At 36.6% G+C, this 19733-nt stretch overlaps 1 pseudogene; it reads left to right on the top strand.

Annotated features, from left to right (window-relative positions):
• Window positions 1-12595, top strand: part of LOC123462348 — a 39471-nt pseudogene extending 26876 nt beyond the window's left edge.
• The last annotated feature ends 7138 nt before the right edge of the window (window positions 12596-19733 follow it).

The following is a 19733-nucleotide window of genomic DNA, read 5'->3' as shown; positions in this document are numbered from 1 at the left end:
TAGAACAGGTGATTTATATGGCCCATCAGAAATTTACATTTTTTTTTAAGATTTCACCTAAAAGCACACAAGTGTAATATAAAAAGTAGTCATTCAAAGTCAGCAGTTAATAAAGTTTTTAGTTTTTAGTTTTTGCTGTTTTAAATATTTATATTTGGATGAGCCTAATAATGGTACCAAACTGCCTGTATTTGGTGAATAAAAAACTAATAAAAAAGTGTAAAAAATAAAATAAAACAAATGTAAAAAATATATTTATACTTATTTATTTGAAAGAGAAAGAGACAAATACACAGAGAGAAGTTATTTATTAAAATAGTGCAACTTGTCTTTTGCAAGAAAAGAATTGGACCATGTACAGTGTAGATTATAAATAGATGATCAAACTTTGAAGAAGTTGTAAGAAACTTGTGAGAAATAAAGATTATCATAATAGGTACTTTCCATTAAAAAATAAAAAAAATGATTAGGCATAATGACAGTTTTCTATATTTTGGTGAATTGGACAAATTTTGTGCTATCAAATCATCTCTGGGCAAGATTTATAGGATTATAAACGGTCTTCAGAATTAAAATGAATTCATTCCAATCCCATCCCACCAAACTGCACATCTGATGACCTATTAGGTGTTGTGTGTTTAAAACTGAACCTCTACTTCTTCACATAGAGAATGAATAAGACCAAAGTGGTAGCTAACTCAGACTGCATTGGGGAGGTTTAAATATTATAACTGATGGGCAGCCCTAACAGAATGTCAAGTACACACCCATCACTCACTTGTTAGTCATCACTATATAATGAGGGAAATGACACAAAATTTATGATACAATATGCATTTTATTGATATTATATAAAAAAGGAAACCCATATGCATTTTTATCTGCCAATGCCAACTGACTTACATATTTTATCTTAGGTAACCACTTAATGGAGATAAATATAAATCAATTCATAAAAAAAATTAAGAACAATGTGTTTGTTGGAGAAGCAAAGAAAGTTAATGTGTTATCCTGAACCCCTTCTGTGCACCAAGTTCTGCTGTTCTTTCTGTGATTCCTGTTGAATTGTAAAATGACAGAATGGTATAAAGGAGCGAACTTAAGGAGAGAGAAGTGTAAATGATTGAGTCACACAGTTCATAGACAGGACATCTTTGAAATTCCAATTTCACACACTTGGGTTGTTTTTATTGCATGAGGACATGCTTTATCTGGTTACGTTGGCCATGGGTGCTAACACTATATAATTATAGATGGTTATCAAATGCTGAGCCAGCATATGCATGAGTATTAAACTGATTTATTGCATGAAAAGATAGAAATACACGATCCTCATTCTACATGGCTTTTCAAGTAGGACAATGCATGGAACAAAATGTCTTTTCTGTTATCACTATGAAGAATCACAGGAGGGCAAACAGACACACAGTAAAGTAAAACATTGATAAAAACTAGTGATATATGTGACAATAAAGATGAAAACTGAACCTCCACTAATGTTTTTGACATAGTGCCAATGAATGAAATGTTTTATAACAAGAGAAATTTATAGATGTTTTTAGATATCCTCAGCTACATTTTTTATGTGATAACTTTGACAAGCTTGTCAAAAAAAGAATATCAGATTTCCAAGGTTTTAGGCTGATAAAAACTAATGTGTTCATAATTTCTAAAACGTGAAAATATTAATTTGAATCACATAGACACAGTGAGCTTCAAAAAATTACAAGAGTAGTAACAAAAATTGATAAGTTTTCTCCATAACTAGCATATTGTTCACTGGACACCATTATCCACCTTCTTACTTAACACTCTAAGCTTGCTGGCCTTTTGCTACCTGCCCATTTGCCTGTGTATCTAAGGACATGGGCATGTGACCTAAGGATATATCACACATCCTGGAGAAACAAAGAATGTGCAGATCTAAAATAGCCATGTCCCTTCTTATTGTGGATACATTTTCATAAATCATTTCCTCTCCATCAGTAGATTTCTGATCACATCTCAGAGGCTGGAACTGTGTTAAATGATTACTAGAACTAAAAATATCCTTGGAAAGTAACTAGAATCTGGCTTTCCAACCATTTTGTTTAGCTATTTCCATAGAAAACATAATTCCTCCTAATAGAGGGAGACTTAGGAATCTAAGGAAATATATAAACCTCAAGAATCTCAGAAAGAAAAAAAAAAAAAGACTCAGGAGGCCTCTCTCCAAGGTTGTTCGAGAGGTAATAGTAATAATTTCTAGGGGTAGGAGTTGGCCAGTGGGAATGCCTGTAAGTTAGCCAGGAAGATTCAGGAGTGTAATTGTTGAGAATTGGCACTCAAGTGGTGTAAACTTTTATGTGAAATAACTACTGTTGAGTCACCCTAGCTCCTTTAAGTAACCCGACTGCAGTTACTGGTTCACCATGCTGTGAGAAGATGTAATCCTATATTTGTTCTGCCAGTGGTACTATATATGGATAGATATTTGTTCACACCTCTTCAGGAGATATCCCATAACAAGCCCCTTTGCTACTTACATGGTAAAGAGGTGTTGGAAATAACATTCATTCAGTAAATTTTGAGTGTGTGACAAAAACATAGGAGAAAAGCAAAATTTTTTCCCACTAAACCAAAGGTTGGAAGGAAAATGTATGCATACGTCATTGACTGGAAATATGCTGTGCACAAGAATTGACCTTATGATAAATTAAAAAATGCATACCATTTTAGTTTAGGCACTACACCTTTCTTCCTGTATTATGTATCAATATTCATGGATCAGGTAACCTGTAATCCACACATTTTTGTAAGTACTTTTGCTTTTTTAACCCTTAGTTTCTGGCTCAGATATGGACACTCAACTAAAAGGAAGAGTTCATTATCAATCCAACACTTCTTATTATCTATTACTGCACCTTAGGAACTGATTCCTTTAATTTTGTGGACCTAAGAAATCATTTAGAAAATTTTTGTGTTCCCCCTCCACTCTTTCCCTTCCCCCATGCCCTACCCTCCCTATTGTCCAAGCCTCAAGATATCATTGAGGTATGTCAGCAACTTGGGCTGATCCAGGCTAGGAACCACATATGAGTGAGACCATGCAAAGATTGTGTTGCTGTGACTGTGTGAGTTCACTTAGAATAGTCTGTTCCAAGTTCGACCATTTTTCTACAAATGCTATTGTGTCATGCTTTCTTACTGCTGAATAGAATTCTAGCATGTAGATATACCATATCTTGGTTATTAATTCATCCAATGATGGGCACCTGGGCTGATTCCAGGTTTACTATTATGAATTGAACAGCTAAAACATGGTTGAGCAACTGCCTCTGAACTGAGATGTGGAGCTTTTAAGGTAAATACCCAGTAAGGGAATCACAGGATATGTTGGTAACTCTATATTTATCCTTTTCAGTAGTCTCCATATTGATTTCAATAATGGTAGTACCAGCTGATATTCCCACCAAAAGGGAATGAGTGTTCCTATTTCTCACCAGCTTTGCCAACATTTATTTTCATTTGATTTTTTAATGTTTGCTATCCTTACTGGGGCAAGGTAGAATCCCATAGTTGTTTTAATTTGCATTTCCATAATGGTTAGGGATATTAGACATTTTCTTAGTGTGTGTTTGCCATTTATAATTCTTCTTCTGAGAACTCCCTATTCAGTTCTTTGCCCTACTTTTGGAGTGGATTGTTTGCCTTTTATTGATTGATTTTTTTAAGTTCTCTGGAGACTCTAGATATTAGAGTCTTCTGTCAGTGATATAGCTGCCAAAGATTTTTCTCCTATCCAGTGGGTAATCTATTGGCTCTGTTTATGGTATGCTTATCTGTGATAAAAAGTTTTTAAAAAATTAGCTTCATGTGATACCGTTAGTTGAGTGCTTGTTTGATTTATTGGACTACTGGAGTTTTTGTTCACAAAGTCTTTTCTCAGTCCCCGTATAGTGCAGAGTGCCACCTATTTGTTCTTCCAGTATCTGAAGAGTTTCACATCTTATATTGAGGTCTTGATTCTTGTGAATGGTGAAATGAGTGGGTCTAATTTCATTTTTCTATATATTATCATCCAGTTTGTCCAACAACATTTGTTGAAGGTGTGTTTTTTTTCTCCAGTCTGCATTTTTGGCACCTTGGTCAAAGATCAAACAGCTGTAGTTGCTGGACCTAAGGTGTGGGGCTTAAATTCTGTTGCATTGGTCTATATTGGTCTATGTTTCTGTTTCTATTCCAGTACCATGCTGTTTTTGTCACTATAGCTTTGCATTATAGCTTTAGATGACCTATAGTGATATTGCCAGAGGTGTTTTATTTGTTGTTTGTTTGTTTTTTGATTAGCATATGTTTAGACATCTGAGGTCTTCTGCCAAGCAATATGAATTTTGAGAATATTTTTTCAATCTCTGTGAAGAATGATGGTAGTAATTGGTATTGCATTAAGTCTGTATATTGATTTTGGTAGAACTGCCATTTTCACAATATTAATTCCACCTATCCAGTAGCATTGGAAGTCTTTCCATCTTCTAAAGTCCTTCTAGATTTCTTTCTTGATTTTTTTTTTTAAGTTTTAATTATATAGGTCTTCCACATCCTTGGTTAGTGTTTTTCCAAGGTATCTATCTTTTTTTTTTTTTTTTTTTTTTTGGTTGCTATTGAAAATGGGACAGCTTTTTAGAAAACCTTGTAGGTTTCTCTGATCAAAAGCTCATTGTGGGTGATAGCCCCATGCTGGTATTGGGAGTGACAGGTCAGTGCCCCCTAAGAAAATGAGGAAAAAAGTTAACTAATATATAGGAGTTAGAGAGGAGAGAGAGAGAGAGATGGGGAGAGGGAGAGGGAGGAAGGGAAGATGTAGAGGATTTAGGTTAGACTTGATCCTACCCTCTCCAGTGTCTTGTGATTCAGGTGTTTCCTGTAAGGGGCTGGTAAAGGTTCAGCCATTTGGTCTGCCTTTTAGGAAGTAGAATTTTATAGTAACATTGCCGTTTGGGTCTAGATTAGTGTTTCCCACCCCTTTGATGCTCTCCCCTCCCTCCCCGTCCATCCTAGTGTCTAGTCCATGATATGCTTGCTGTGTGTGTAAGGTATCTTGGGTAGATACAGGTTAGGTGCTGTAGCTGAGTGAGACTATGTGGCGATTTTTTTTTTTTTTTTCTGTGATTAGGTAACTTCACTGAGAATGATCTGTTCCAGGATCAAGCTTTTTTCCTCAAATTTCTTTGTGTCATTTTTTCTTACTGCTGTATAGAGCTCCATTGTGTAGAAAGAATGACAGATTTCTGTCAGAGTACTTGATGACCCACCAAAGGCTAGTGGTAAGACCCTATTGCTGAAGACACCATATGCAGCTGACACGTAAAATGGAACGGCATGGCTGGAAGCTAGGAGAGAGTCTGTCCCCAGACAGTCAGCGTGTCTAGTGACAGAAGGTGCTACATGGGCAACTGGGGGAAACAACCAATATCTGTCCAAGCAATTCATGGTCCAACATACTTAGCAGCAAATAAACTGGTGTGATGCCCACACAAGTGCAATCATGGCACACAACCATGGTGGGGAAGCAACTGCTCTTGATTAGGCTAACTGATCCCCTCAGTGGTACGAGACCCATAGCTGGAGCTGGGAAACAAGTTAACCATATCCAAACATAAGACCACTCTCCAATATCAAGCTACCACCATCAATCATGGGCTACAAGTGGGCCTACACCTATTAAACTCTCTATAAAAAAAGTAAGGGCAATCTCATTTGTCCTGGTGCTAACTTAGTCTCCATTGGAGAATCTGCTTCTCTTTTTTAGATAGATGCAGATCCTAAGGAGAGAGCCACTGCATGATACCTCAAAAAGGTCCCGGTTGAAACTAAGGAAAATTGGTGAAACAAGCAAGGGTGCTGTTTTCCTGATGAACCGGCTACCAGCACAAGGGGGAAGGAGACCAACACAGAGAAAAATCAACACCTACCAAATCAGAGAGCCAGAGCCCCAGAGGCCTCCAACACCTCATCACTGAAGCAGACCAAAAATGAACCCAATAAGGCTCAGGGAATTTTGTGAAAGAGAGGGTGGAAAGAATGTCAGAGCTACATGTTGGGTCATGCTATACAGAGGCATTTATTGTACCAATAACTGTGGGCTAACTCCATAATGCACGTCCCATATACCTCAACAAGGAGGGGCCAATGTGGGGGGGTAGGTCACGGATGAGCCTAATAGTGGTACCAAACTGCCTGTACTTGCAGAATAGAAAACTAATTTAAAAAATTAAAAAAAAATAATAATTAAAAAAAGAAAATGGGACAGCCTCACTGATTTCTTTCTCTGCATTTTTGTCCTTTGCATGTAGAAAAAAAAAAGTCTACTATATTGTGTGCTTTACTTTTGTATTCTGCCACTTTGCTGAAGGAATTTATCACTTTTATAAGTTTTGGAATGGAGACTTTCATGTCATATATAGGATCATGTCATCTGTAAATAGGGCTAACTTGACTTCTTCCTTTTCCAATTTGAATCACTTTTGCTTCTTCCTCCTGTCTTATTTTGTGGGCTAGTACTTCTAGTACCATGGTGAAGAGCAGTGGTGAGGATGGGCACCCATGTCTTGTTCCCTATCTCAGTGAGAACTCCTTGAGTCTTTCCCCATTAAGTATTATTTGGACTTTAGGAGTGTTTTAGGTGTGTTGAGATATAAGCTCCCCATGCTTATTCTTTACAGTGTTTCAATCATGAAGCAGTGTTGTCAAAGTCCTCCTCTTCATCAGTTGTTATGATCATGTGGTTCTTATGGTGGGGCTCATATTTTTTAGAGATTAATAGATGACATAAATAATGTAAAGCAAATCTGCTCTGAACATCTGATGGAGTGGCAGAGGGAATCAGAAAGAAACCTCCCAATTTATCGTTATGAATAATTGAAGAGAAATTCTCATACTTACTCCTGGCTATGAAGACCATGTTTTTACAGCTCTTCCACTATAGTGTCCTTATTGAATATTATGCAATGGCTTTATCAGTTCATTTCATAGGGACTTCCCAAGGCAATACATTTATAAGTAAGACTCAGAAGAAATTTTAAAGACATTTGTGAAATGATTATACAGATTGATGTTATTATTAATCCAATGAATAACCATCTCAATTTGTCTGATGGCCATCATGACATAATTCCTTTCAAAAATTGTATGAATTGACCCGTTGCCATGATTATGAAAATGATCTCTATTCAGGAAAGTGGATAAAATGTTTAAGCAAACAGACAGATTCATCTTGGCTGTCAAAACAAGGCTGTGAAATTAATGATGCTAACCTTTTTTATTGTCATGAACACTTTTACATGGAATGAGTACGCTCTGGAGGTCAGTGCACTGTGCTGTAAGGCTTCATGCCTCACACTCTCGTGTTTGCCTCTTCACCGTATCTCTCTCCAGGGAATAAAAGAATGAGAGTTAATACTGCATGGAATCCTTATTTGCCGTGTAGTCTATCAAACTCAATTAAATATAGTGCAAGGTTAAACAATATAGGCCATGGGAAAGTCTAGGCTTTAAGGTAATTTAGACTCCCTTTGTATAATAAATAATACAGCAACATTTACTTTAAAATAATGTCAGTTAATACCTAAGAGCCAGTGAAATTTCTTGTTTTTCTTCTATCTTTATCTTTTAAAGATTTTAAATTTAACACCTTGAAGGAAGTTGAAATGAAAATGGTAATTACATGAATACATACTTTTCATTTTTCCTTGTACTCTCCCATTGGTCCTTTTCTGTTGTACTTTTCCATCCTTCACTATCCTCCTTTCCCCTTTTTCCATACCTTCTTTTTTTCTTCCTTCTTTCCTTTCCTATTACTAGTTTCTCTCTGTCTTTTTTTTCTTCTTTCTTCATCCCATTCCTCCATTTGACTCATTTTCTTCTTTGTTCTTTCCACTCTCTATTTCTTTATTATTTCCATTTTCTTGTTGTTTTTTTTCCCATTTTAACTTTTTATACATTATGGACAAAATTAATTTAAAAGCCCCAAACCACAATATATTGTATGTTATAACATGATTGAACAATAAGAACTAGTGTAGTTACTTTCTTTTAGCTGGAGAGAGACCTCTACTAAGATTGTCTAGTCCCACAGTGGATGTCTCCAATGAAAACAGAGGAGACAACATGAGTCCCTAAATGAAAGAGCAACCAGCTATGTGACCCTAATTAAGCAAAATGCTAAACTGCAGGAAATCATCCTAAAAACAACAATCACATAAATGAAATGCAATGGATTCATGTCTTACAGCACACAGCCTTCATCACTAGGCTTAATTTGATTGAAGAAATTCAGAGAGTCCTCAAAGGAGAGTTAAATGAATTGAAGATGAGTCAATAAATAGAGGGATTCAATAACCATCTGATTAAGGTTAATGATAACATAATTAAATGTGAGAATGAATTCCAAGAAGCATCAAGAAAATTAAGCAACCTGAAATTGGAACCCCCCCCCAAAATGACTATAATATGTATAAAAAATGCAACAGAAAACAAAAATAAAATAGAGCTTCTAAAAGCCTCTCTAGAAACCCTCACTAACAATGATCATATGGATAACAGAAGCTAACGTTTGGAATACAAAACTCACCTGTCAAAAGGCCCAAGTTAACAGAGTGAATCAGATAAGGCTTCCATATGCTTTTATCTGCTATCATCATGAAACCCACCTTGTCAGGTGTGGTGGCACATGCCTTTAATCCTAGCACTCAACCTGAGAATACATACTGATTCCAGGTCAGCCTGGGTTAGAGTGAGAAATTACCTTGAACCCCCCTCCAAAAAAAAATAAATAAATAAATAAAATAAAAACACCATAGGAGTAAGAATAGATGACACTCTTCCAGCGTGAAAGGATGGGAAATGATTTTCCATGAAAATGGAAATACAAAACAAGCAACAAAATAGACTTCAAACTAAAATTAATCAAAAAGGACAAAGAAGGCAACATGTTATTCATCAAGGGAACAGCACAACAAAAGGACATCACAATCATAAAGCTACATGCATCAAACAGAAGTGCACCACTTTTTGTAAAACAAAACTTACTTGACAAAAAGTCAGAAATAGACCCCAACATCATGCTAGTAGGGGACTTCAATACCCCACTTTCATCATTAGACCATCTAAGCAAAAATCAACAGGGAAATAATAGATCTTAACAACACCACAGATCAACTAGACCTATAAGATGTCTACAGAATGTTCCACCCCAGTTACACATAATACACATTTTTCTTAGCAGCCCATTGAACCTTCTCCAAAACAGCCCCCATATTAGAACATAAAATATCCCTCCACAAATTCAGGAACAATTCTGTAGCTTCATGCATTGTACCTAAGAATAATGCACTAAAGCAACATAAGAATCTCATGATCGTTTCAGTAGATGTAGAAGACAAGGCCTTTGACAAAATACAACATCATTTCGTCATCAAAGTGCTGGAGAGTAAGCATGGAGGGGCTACATATCAACACAGTAAACACTATATACAAAGTACCTAAAGCCCAAACAATGCTTAAAGGGAAAAGACTCAAGTAGGTCTCATTAAGATCAGGAACAAGACAGGTAGGCCAACCCCCATCATTGGTCTTCAGTTTAGTCCTAGAAGTCCTAGCCCAACCAATAAGGCAGGAGAAAGATATAAATGGGAAACCAATTGGAAAGGAAGAAGTCAAACTAGCCCTATTTGCAGATGGCATGATCCTATACAGAAGTGATCTGAAAAAACTCTACCATAGAACTTCTAAATGTAATAAATTTCTTCAGGAAAGTGGCAGAATCTGTTTTTCTTTTTTATAAGGCAGCATGATATGAGGACAACCAAAATCTATCACCAAGACAAGAAAAGATACTTACTGTCCGGCAGGGCATGAACCACATCACATCAGCTAGGGCCCGTGTGAACACACAGAGGAACTGGCAAGATGATCAAGAGTCCTGTTACCATGGTGCACTTGACAACCTGTGGCAGGGTGCTGGACACAGACATTCAAAACTCACCAAAGCAGAAATCCAAAAGCTGCTAGCACCATATTAAAGTAGACTTAAAACACACTCACCATGGCTCAAGGAATTTTGTGGAAGAGGGAACAGAAAGATAAGCATCACAGAGTGGGAGAGAATATCCAGAGACATTGCCCCCAACCCTGCCAATGACTGACTGCTGCCCTCACAGTCTGTAACCCACAACCCCATGGTGCATACAAGCAATCCCACTGATGAGTGCTCTAAGTGGAATGTGTGCAAGGGGAGGGAAATGATGGTACCAGCACAGGATGTGTCCTTACAAATTTTCTAGTTAGTAAAAACATATTAAACATAGAAAACAAAAGTTCTACTATCAAGGGAAAAGAAGTCAATAAATAAGAAAAGAGGAGGCTGACAAGGGGTAGAGAGTCCAAGGGGAATAATTAATGGAAACAATGAAGCAGAATTTAATTTAAAAGGATCCTGTTATTGTTGTTGTTTTTCTTAAGTTTGAGGGAGAAAAATTATTAACAGAAAATGAGAACTAAAACACTTTACAGAAGTTGACGCTGAACAGAAATGATGTATTATGAGGAGCTGATGTTACAGAATAAATTGTTTCTTTACCTTTTCCCTCAGTAGAATTTTAATACTTTATTTAAAGAAGGAATTTATAAAGAAAGAATTTGAATATATAAGAAATAAAAATAATAAGAAAAAAAAACCTTAAAGTTAGATCATATCATATCCAAAAAGAAATGGGGGAAGATCAATGGAAAAAAGAATTCTCATTACATAGAATGGATATAGAGAATATAGGCATGGCTGTTGGAGTTTAGAAGAAAGAGATGTGAAATAAGATTACTGCAGGAATTATTATCATGACCCCAGGTTATGTATAAGGAAAAAAAAAAAAGAGAGATAGTGTTCAGAAACAGAGCAAATAGGTAATGGGATTGTTATTTTTCTGGATATTTCAGATGTTTCAAATATGTTACTATGTGCTATGTATTATTGTCAAATGGAAATTACATAGTTACTTTAAATTATAGAATAATTAAGTACTGTGGAACAAAGACCATTCCAAATGTTCTGGACAGAAAGAAATGATAAGAAATACAGATGATAGGGCTGGAGGGATGGCTTAGCAATTAAGGCGTTTGCCTGAAAAGCCAAAGGACCCAAGATAAATTCCCCAGGACCCACATTAGCCAGATGCACAAGGGAGCACACACATCTGGAGTTTGTTTGCAGTAGCTGGAGCTCTGGTGTGCCCATATTCATATTCCCTCTCTCTTCCTCTCCCTATTTCTCTGTCAAATAAATAAAATATTTTTAAAAAATACAGATGACAAACTACAAACATTTTAATGTTAATACTAAGTATTTGAGATATCAATGATAAATAACCCAGAAAACAGTGTTTTCATAGTACTAAACACAGCATTCATTCATCCTTCATGAAACGATGTGTAACAGTGGAGAATGATTCTCTTGGAGGCATACTCCTTGGCTATTACTTGTTCTCTTTGCTACACTCATACATCACTCAACAATGGAGGTAAGCCTTAAGAGATTCATTATTAGGTAATTGCTCAAATATAAGATCATGCATTTATTCAAACTTCCAGAGCTAAAATAGTATTACATGATTTAATACTTGAAACCATCATTATTTAAATTCTACATCATTGACTGAATCTTCATTATGTGGCACATGACCTTGTATAAGTGACTTTCCTATTCTGGATTTTTAAATTTTTACATTGTAGTTGCACAATTGAATGTGACTATTGATATTAGGAATTCCAGCTGAATGTTGAAAATCTACAATCAGACCTCTATATTTGAATGATTTTAGATACAGTAACATCAACCAAACTCAAAATCTTTTACCTAAAAAGGGGCTATTTTTATAATGCAAAACCCAGAAACAACAAAAAATTCAACATTTACATAATAGAACGGCTGTCTTCTTCTTCTTCTTTTTTTTTTTTTTTTTTCCTGATGTTCTCTTATCTTCTATTTAAGCCTGTGTTGTTTCCTTAATTAGTTCAAGTAATCCTAACAAAATCCTGGGACTGAAATCTTTTTAAAACAGTGAGCAGGGCAGGCTGCTTGGAAAAGCCATCTTTGCATTGTTCCTAGTGCCCGTCTCTCTGCTCACCGCAGACACCCCCGTGGCCTGCCTTCCCTCCCTCTCTCCCGCCGCAGACTCCGGCAGCCTTTTCCCGGAGTCTTCGAACTCTCACTTTCTCTTTCACCCGCTGCACCGGCTCACGGGCCCCACCACGTCAGACGCGGCTGTGGACACCAGCTCCGAGATCACCACCAAAGATTTGAAGGAATATTGTGGAGGAGGCAGAGAATGGACGAGAAGCCCCTGCCAATGGGGATGCTAATGAAGAAAATGGGGAACAGGAGGTTGACAATGAGGTAGATGAAGAAGAAGAAGATGGGGAGGAGGAAGAAGGTGATGGTGAGGAAGAGGATGGAGATGAAGATGAGGAGGCGGAGGCAGCTACAGGCAAGCAGGCAGCTAAAGATGATGAGGATGATGATGTTGATACCAAGAAGCAGAAGACGATGAGGATGACTAGATAGCAAAAGAGGAAAACTTATTGAAGAAAGGACACCATGATAAAACAGTGAGCAGATCAAAATTGGTGATCCCATAATATAGCATCTCGCATGCATTGGAATTTAGAAACCCCAGGAAACTTTCAATCATGTCTTGGAACAGAGCAAAGCTTTATAATTTTTCTCTTACTTGTGTTATATTGCAGCACATTAGCTGTAACCCTGGGCCCTAAAATGCAGAATTTATCCCTGAGATTCATCCATGAAGCAATCGACGGCCATCAACTGTAAACCTATGCTATAATGAGACCAATGTCAAATGGATAGAAATGAAGTTGTTAGGAAGAGAAGGTAATTCAATTCTAAGTAAAATGTGCAACGTTAGATTGGTTGAAGGCAATAATTTTTAAATATTTTATTTATTATTTTAAGACAGAGAGAGGATGGACCTGGAAAGGATTATACTAAGTGAGGTAACCCAGGCCCAAAAAGCCAAGCGCCACATGTTCTCTCTCATATGTGGATACTAGCTACAGATGATTGGGCTTCTGCGTGAAAATGAAAATACTTAGTAGCAGAGGCCAATAAGTTAAAAAGGAGACATAAAGGGAAGAGAAAGGAAGGGAGCAGGGTACTTAATAGGTTGATATTGTATATATGTAAGTACAATGATTGTGATGGTGAGGTAATATGATGGAGAATGGAATTTCAAAGGGAAAAGTGGGGGGGGGGGGTTACCATGGGATTTTTTTTTTATAATCATGGAAAATGCTAATAAAAATTTTTAAAAAATTTAAAAAATAAAATAAAATAAAAAGGAAAAAAAAGACACAGAGAAAAAGAGGCAGATGAAAGAGAGAGAAAGAGAGAGAGAATGAATATGCCAAGGCCTCCAGGCACTTCAAATAAAAAAAAAAAAAAAGAATCCACATGAATATACCATGTGCAACTGGTTTATTTGGGCCCTTGTGAGTTGAACTTGGCTCCTTTCGTTTTGCATGCAAGGATCTTAACCAGCAAGCCATTTTTCCAGCCCCAGAAGGCAGGTTTTTTTTTTTTTTTAATTATCATATTTGTGTGCTTGAATGATGCCATGAATCTGAGGATAGAACTAGTTACATATGCACATATTGTTTTCTTGAGGGAGAACATTGGCACAAACTCAGAATGTATGAGACATTATACTCAATATGACAAATTCCACTTCATAACTTCTTCTACAATCATCATATTTCAGCTACATCTGTTAACTCATGTCTTTCTGATTCCACATGAATAAAAGGAATCCAATGTTTCTTGCACATATTTTAGCCATAAAACATCCACCCTAGAACTATGAAAATTTTTTTCTTTCCACAATTGCTTAATGATAAAGATTATACTGAACATTCAATTAAGACTTAAGTTTGATGGTAAAATATAAAATATATGAGAATTAAAGTAAAGGATTTTTTTAAGGTAAGGAGCCATCACATGGAGTACATTAGATGTTATGTCTCCTTCTAGTTTATTCTTTCATTGAACTTCATTGATAGATTGTACTCACATTCGTCATAAGTTTAAGTAAAATATAAACTGAACTCAGCCTCTATCTCTCAGTGGGAATACACTCACCATATACTGAAGGAAGGATCACTGAAGGTAGTATAGATGTCAAGAATATTTTCCCTTCATAGATCATCATTGAAAACATTTCTTTGTATACATCACTTTGCTAAGAGGATTCTATCCTAAAGACTGGTTTTACAATATTGATGAAAGATCCTGACAAATATTTTATCATAGGCTGAATTTGATATATAAACTTTGATAAGGTGTTTTGACATTTGTAACACCTCTGGTTTGTCTGTTAACTCATGTGTTATCTGTCTGGTCAGTAAACTAACCATGGGATAACTTGTCAATTAATTGGGTAGTCAATTAGTCTCTAATCTTACAACTTCTGGAATGGTCTGTGTGAAAGACAGATGAAGTAATCGTGATGTTTAGGAAAACATGTGATAAAATTATTCTTTGAAAAAAAATTCCCAGGGAGTGACCACTTTGACAATCAGCAGACACGATTTTAGCTGGAAGCATAGCTTCCCTGTTCTTCCTTTTGTCGCACTCTGTGTCCGTGGTTTGGGACCTGTGAAATTTATATAGCTGTTGGTTAGAAAAAAATACTTTAAGAATGAAATATGATATTGAAATTATAGTTAAGATTAGTCAGAAATAATAGGAATCCATTAGAATTGATTAAAGTGAACTATGTCCCATTGCTTCTGTATAAAACTTGACTCGCAGGGTATTACAGATTACTTGTTGACTGCTTTTACTAGTGCTGTTGCAAGATGTTTCTTTTTCTTAAATAACATTTTTTTTTTTACATCTCATAACCATTATTCACATTTTAGCTGCAATAATTCTAAAATTCAGTACCAAAGAGACTGAAGGTTTACAGGATCCAAGGAAAAAGTAAGTTAATAATGTATCATTATTTTCTCTCCATAATATTCAATTTGTATCTGTATCTTGTAAGATCAAGCCACATACACCATTTATCTAATTGGCGGTGTCTGTCAAATGCAAAGATTCCTAGGTCATCTTCCTTCACCATCACCCAGATTCAAGGTAAGCTTCCCTTACTCATTGTGTGGCTATATTATTGGAAACATTTATGATGCATCTCAACATTTGGCTTATATAACAGGATGTGACAAGTGTTCGCTTCTTTATGGTATTGCGGTATTGACATATTTTTATAGAAAACATAAGACTGTGGAATTGTAATATGTGAAGAATATATGAGTGTAATAGGTACTGTCAATTGATTATAAAGATAATTGTATAAGTACAAGTAATTAGATGAACTAACATTGGTAGCTTCAAGTTATGTTTGCTACAGTTAAGATGTAAATATTTGTTTTTACTTTTAAATTTTTTATGTTACTTTTTCACAGTTGTAAGTGTACGATGTGTGCATATATATGCATGTGTATATACATGTATGTGTGCCTGTGGAGGATATAAGTTGACATAAGGAAACTTCCTCCACTACTCTCCTCTTTGTTTACTGAGGCCAGATCTCTAGTTTGTGCCCAGAATTTATCTACTCCGGCTAGTGGAGCTAGCCTGTTTGCCCCCGAGGTTCTCTGTCTCCATGACTCCCATGCACTGGAATTCCAGAGTGGCCAACACACCTACCCATCACTTAAGTAGGTTCTGGATATCCCAACTCTGGTCCTTTCAAATACTAGGCCAGCTTCCTGTCCACTGAGCAACATTTCTCAACTTTCTGCAGTTTTACTTATATTCATGTGTGTGTGTGTGTGTGTGTGTGTGTGTGTGTGTCCTTGTGCCTATTACCAAGTCACAGTACAAAGGAATCTCCTCAAAGGTCAATCATGTTTCTCCTTTCTAACCAGCTTCACCTCTTCTCAACATACCCCTGCACTATTCCTCACTCTGGCAGCAGCTAATATGTTCCTCATCTGAAAAATATCTAATTTAAGAATATTACTTTAAAAAAATAGAGTCACATACACCGTACTTCATGAGAATGGCTTTTTTCACTCAGTAGAACTCTGAAGAATGTCACATAGTGACATAGCCATCTTCCTCCCTATGTATTGTTGAGTTTTTTAATATGGATTTTTATACAGTTTGATTCATAATTTATATGTTCAAGCACATGAGGTTTTTTTTTTTCAGTTTTTGCTTAATACAAAAGTTCAATGAGCAAAGGTACATGTTTTTGTGTGTTGAGGAGTTCAAGGTAGTCTCTCACAGGCTGCAATCCCAGGACATCCTCAAACTCACAGTGATCCCTGCATCTCAAGTGCTGAGATTAAAGATGTCTGCCACCACACCTGGTGAAAGGTTTCTTTGGTGTGTATGTTTTGATTTGTTTTTGTTCATGATTTGTTGTGCAACATTGTGAATTGCTAACCTTCCAAAGTGGCTGTACAATTCTGTATTGCTCTCAGGAAGCTATAAGTGAACAGGTTTCTCCTTATCTGCACCTGTAAATGACGTCTGTAGTTACTATTATTGCTGTTGTTGTTGTTGTTTTATTGACAACTTCCATGTTGAAAACAATATCCCATGGTAATTCCCTCCTCCCGCCTTTCCCCTTTGAAACTCCACTCTCCATTATAGCCCCTGAACCCTCGACCAGTCTCTCTTTAGTTTGATGTTATGATCTTTTCTTACTATTATGATGGTCTTGTGTGGGTGGTGTCAGGCACTATGAGGTCATGAATATCCAGACCATTTGATGTCTGCAGGAGCACGTTGTAAGGAGTCCTACTCTTCCTTCAGCTCTTACATTCTTGCCACCACCTCTTCCGCAATAGAACCTGAGCCTAGGAAGGTGTGACAAGATATTGTAGTGCTGAGCACTCCTCTGTCACTTCTTCTCAGCACCATTGTGCTTTCTGTGTCTTCCTAAGGTCACTGCCATCTGAATAGAGAAGCTTCTCTAAACAAAAGTGAGAGTAGCATTAATATATGGGTATGAACATTAAGAGAAACACTTACTGGGTAGTTTGGTGAGCATAGTATGTACATTTTGCCAGACAGTAGCAGACTTTACAACCCTAGGGATCATGACTACCTCTGTTGTAGGTTTTCAGTATCAGGCATGTATTCCCTCCCATGGAGCAGGCCTCCAATCCAATTTCTTTTTACATTTTAGCCATTATGAAGATGTATAGTGATGAGACATAGCAGTGTTTCCATTGACCTGATGGTGGTGATGTTGAACACATTCCCATGATGGTATTATATTTCTTGGTGAAAAGTCTTTTCTGTCATTTGCCCATTTTCAAAATGACTTACTGCAGCATTGAGTTTTAAATTTCATTATCAATTCTATATACCTGGCATTTGACACTTTCTCATATTCTGTAGTTTAACTTTTTGTCCTGTTCACATATTCTTATTCATTTTTAGTAATTTGATGAGTAACTTCCTACTGTATTTTTTGGTACCTAGTCTAAGTAATTTTAATTCTTTGTAACTATTCAAAGTTTTTAGACCTAAACCTACCAGATATCAGTGTGTACCACAAGCATTTCATGAAAGGCTAACTTCCTGTGTCTATGGGACTATATGATGAATAGATTTTGGTTTGGGTGGGAACATGTGCATTGGTAAGTAGCTCTCTGATGCCGATGTTGATGCTGATGGTATTGGTCTGCAGGAAACATTTTGGCATCCATTATTTAGATTTCTTGTCTTTCAAGTTTCACCAGAGGCCACAGATAAAAAATGCTTTGACTTTAAATAAGTGAGAACAAAACAAATATACATATAGCTATAAATCAATGCAAGATAACTTTTTTATTAAACCTATATTTTTTGAAATCTCTTTTTTTGTAATAAAAGACATTTACATGGCAAAGTGAGGAGTTTTTTTCTTTTAATTTAAATTTAAATATATATGAGAGAGAGAGAGAGAATGGGCATGCCAGGGTTTCCGGCCACTGCAAATGAACTTCAGATGCATGTATCACCTTGTGTGCTTAGCTTTCATGGGTACTGGGGAATCAAACCTAGATCCATAGGCTTCACAGGTAGGCAGCTTTTTAGCTAATATATCTCTCTAGCCCTGTGAGGATTTTTTAATTATTTCAATGCTATCAAATATCACATCTTAAAGTTTCTATGAGGCAAATAGATCACTGATAAAGATATACTAGCATCAATGTATTGATTTTTTACTGTACCGTATACGGCTAATACACTTGTGTGGTTTGGGACAAAAAAGTATTTTTATATCTAAATATTCTTGTTAGAGGCACACACACACACACACAAACACACACACACACACACTTGGAGAATAAAGCACTCCCACTTATAATATTTCCTTGATTCTGCAGTAATTGGAGCAATTGTTTCATGTGTAGCAAATCTTTCCCTGTGCAGCTATTTCTCCCCAGATCACTTGCAGATGTCTACCCATATCTCTGTAGCCTTACGTCGCCTCGTCCCTGGGCCACTCTTAGACACATCTTTCATCAGTGTCATGCTGGAGCATGTGCTCTTATCGTGGCAAATTCTTGAAATTTTCTAAATATTTCTTCAGAGTGCTATTCTGCCAGTGAGGTGTGCTTGCCTCCATGAGTTGACATTTTCTGAGACGTCACATGCTTTAGAATTTGGTGCTGTGCTTTCTTCCCAGCTGTGAAGGAAGATGGGCCTGTGATCACAGGACAAAACACACTGCTTCCTATCAGCCCATGCTTACCTCTATTGTCCTGTACTGTTGTTCTCTGTACTGTAAAACTCATGAGGGGAAAATCAACATTTCTATCTTCCATTGTTATATCTTTACCCATATCAGCATGTAAACAGGAACTTTGCCACTATTGTATGAATATGTGAATCAGTGTGATATAATTTTGTAACTGGCTATTACTGCATCTTTCTCAAACAGAGTCTTTTGGGGGAAAAGAAGAGAAAAGAACAAAAAAGAAGAGATGAGGAAAGAAAAGAAAACAAAGGAAAACAGAAAAAGAAAGCATTGCTAGCTAGGAATCTCCTGGGATTGCCAGGAGCGGTCTGGAACCTTTAGTGATCACACTTCTTGACTTCCAGACTATTACTCCTGCCCAATAATATTTACATTCCTATAAATCCCTCTCACAAGAAATACTACATTTAATTTGGGAAATAAAACAGCGAAGGCTACTTTCTATGGGAAAGGCAAGTGTGTGTCTTGGTAGCTTTTCTCCAAATGAATGAAGAATGTGAGGGATTGCATTTCTGTATAACATCGCCATGCTCTGGTGATGATCCTTGTCATGCTTGTTTTGCTCATTATCACTGTCCCTTCCTCAACTTGAAGTTGATAAAACATTACAAAGGTTCCATTTCTGGAAACACAGTACACATGAACTTCTACTATTTCTTTAGAGTGTGTTATGTGCAGTCTGCTAGATACCTTTTAGCCTTCATATCTGTGTCACCAGACTCAGTATTTGTTAGTATGGTGATAACAAAGATGTAGTGTGACTTAACAGACATCTTAGAAGGGATAGAGATACATAAATGTATGTCCTTGCATTCTTCACTGTGGTGTGAGCCTTTCCTGGAGAAACAAAAGCAAACACTTGCTTCCCCCATAAAGGGCACCAGTAGCAGACCAAACAATGAATCCAATGTGTCCCAATTG

This window comes from Jaculus jaculus, chromosome 7 (genome assembly GCF_020740685.1).
Source record: "Jaculus jaculus isolate mJacJac1 chromosome 7, mJacJac1.mat.Y.cur, whole genome shotgun sequence".
NCBI classification, from domain to species: Eukaryota; Metazoa; Chordata; class Mammalia; order Rodentia; family Dipodidae; genus Jaculus; species Jaculus jaculus.
Note: the sequence above shows the minus strand (reverse complement) of the source record. Positions and strands in the feature narration are given on the sequence as shown.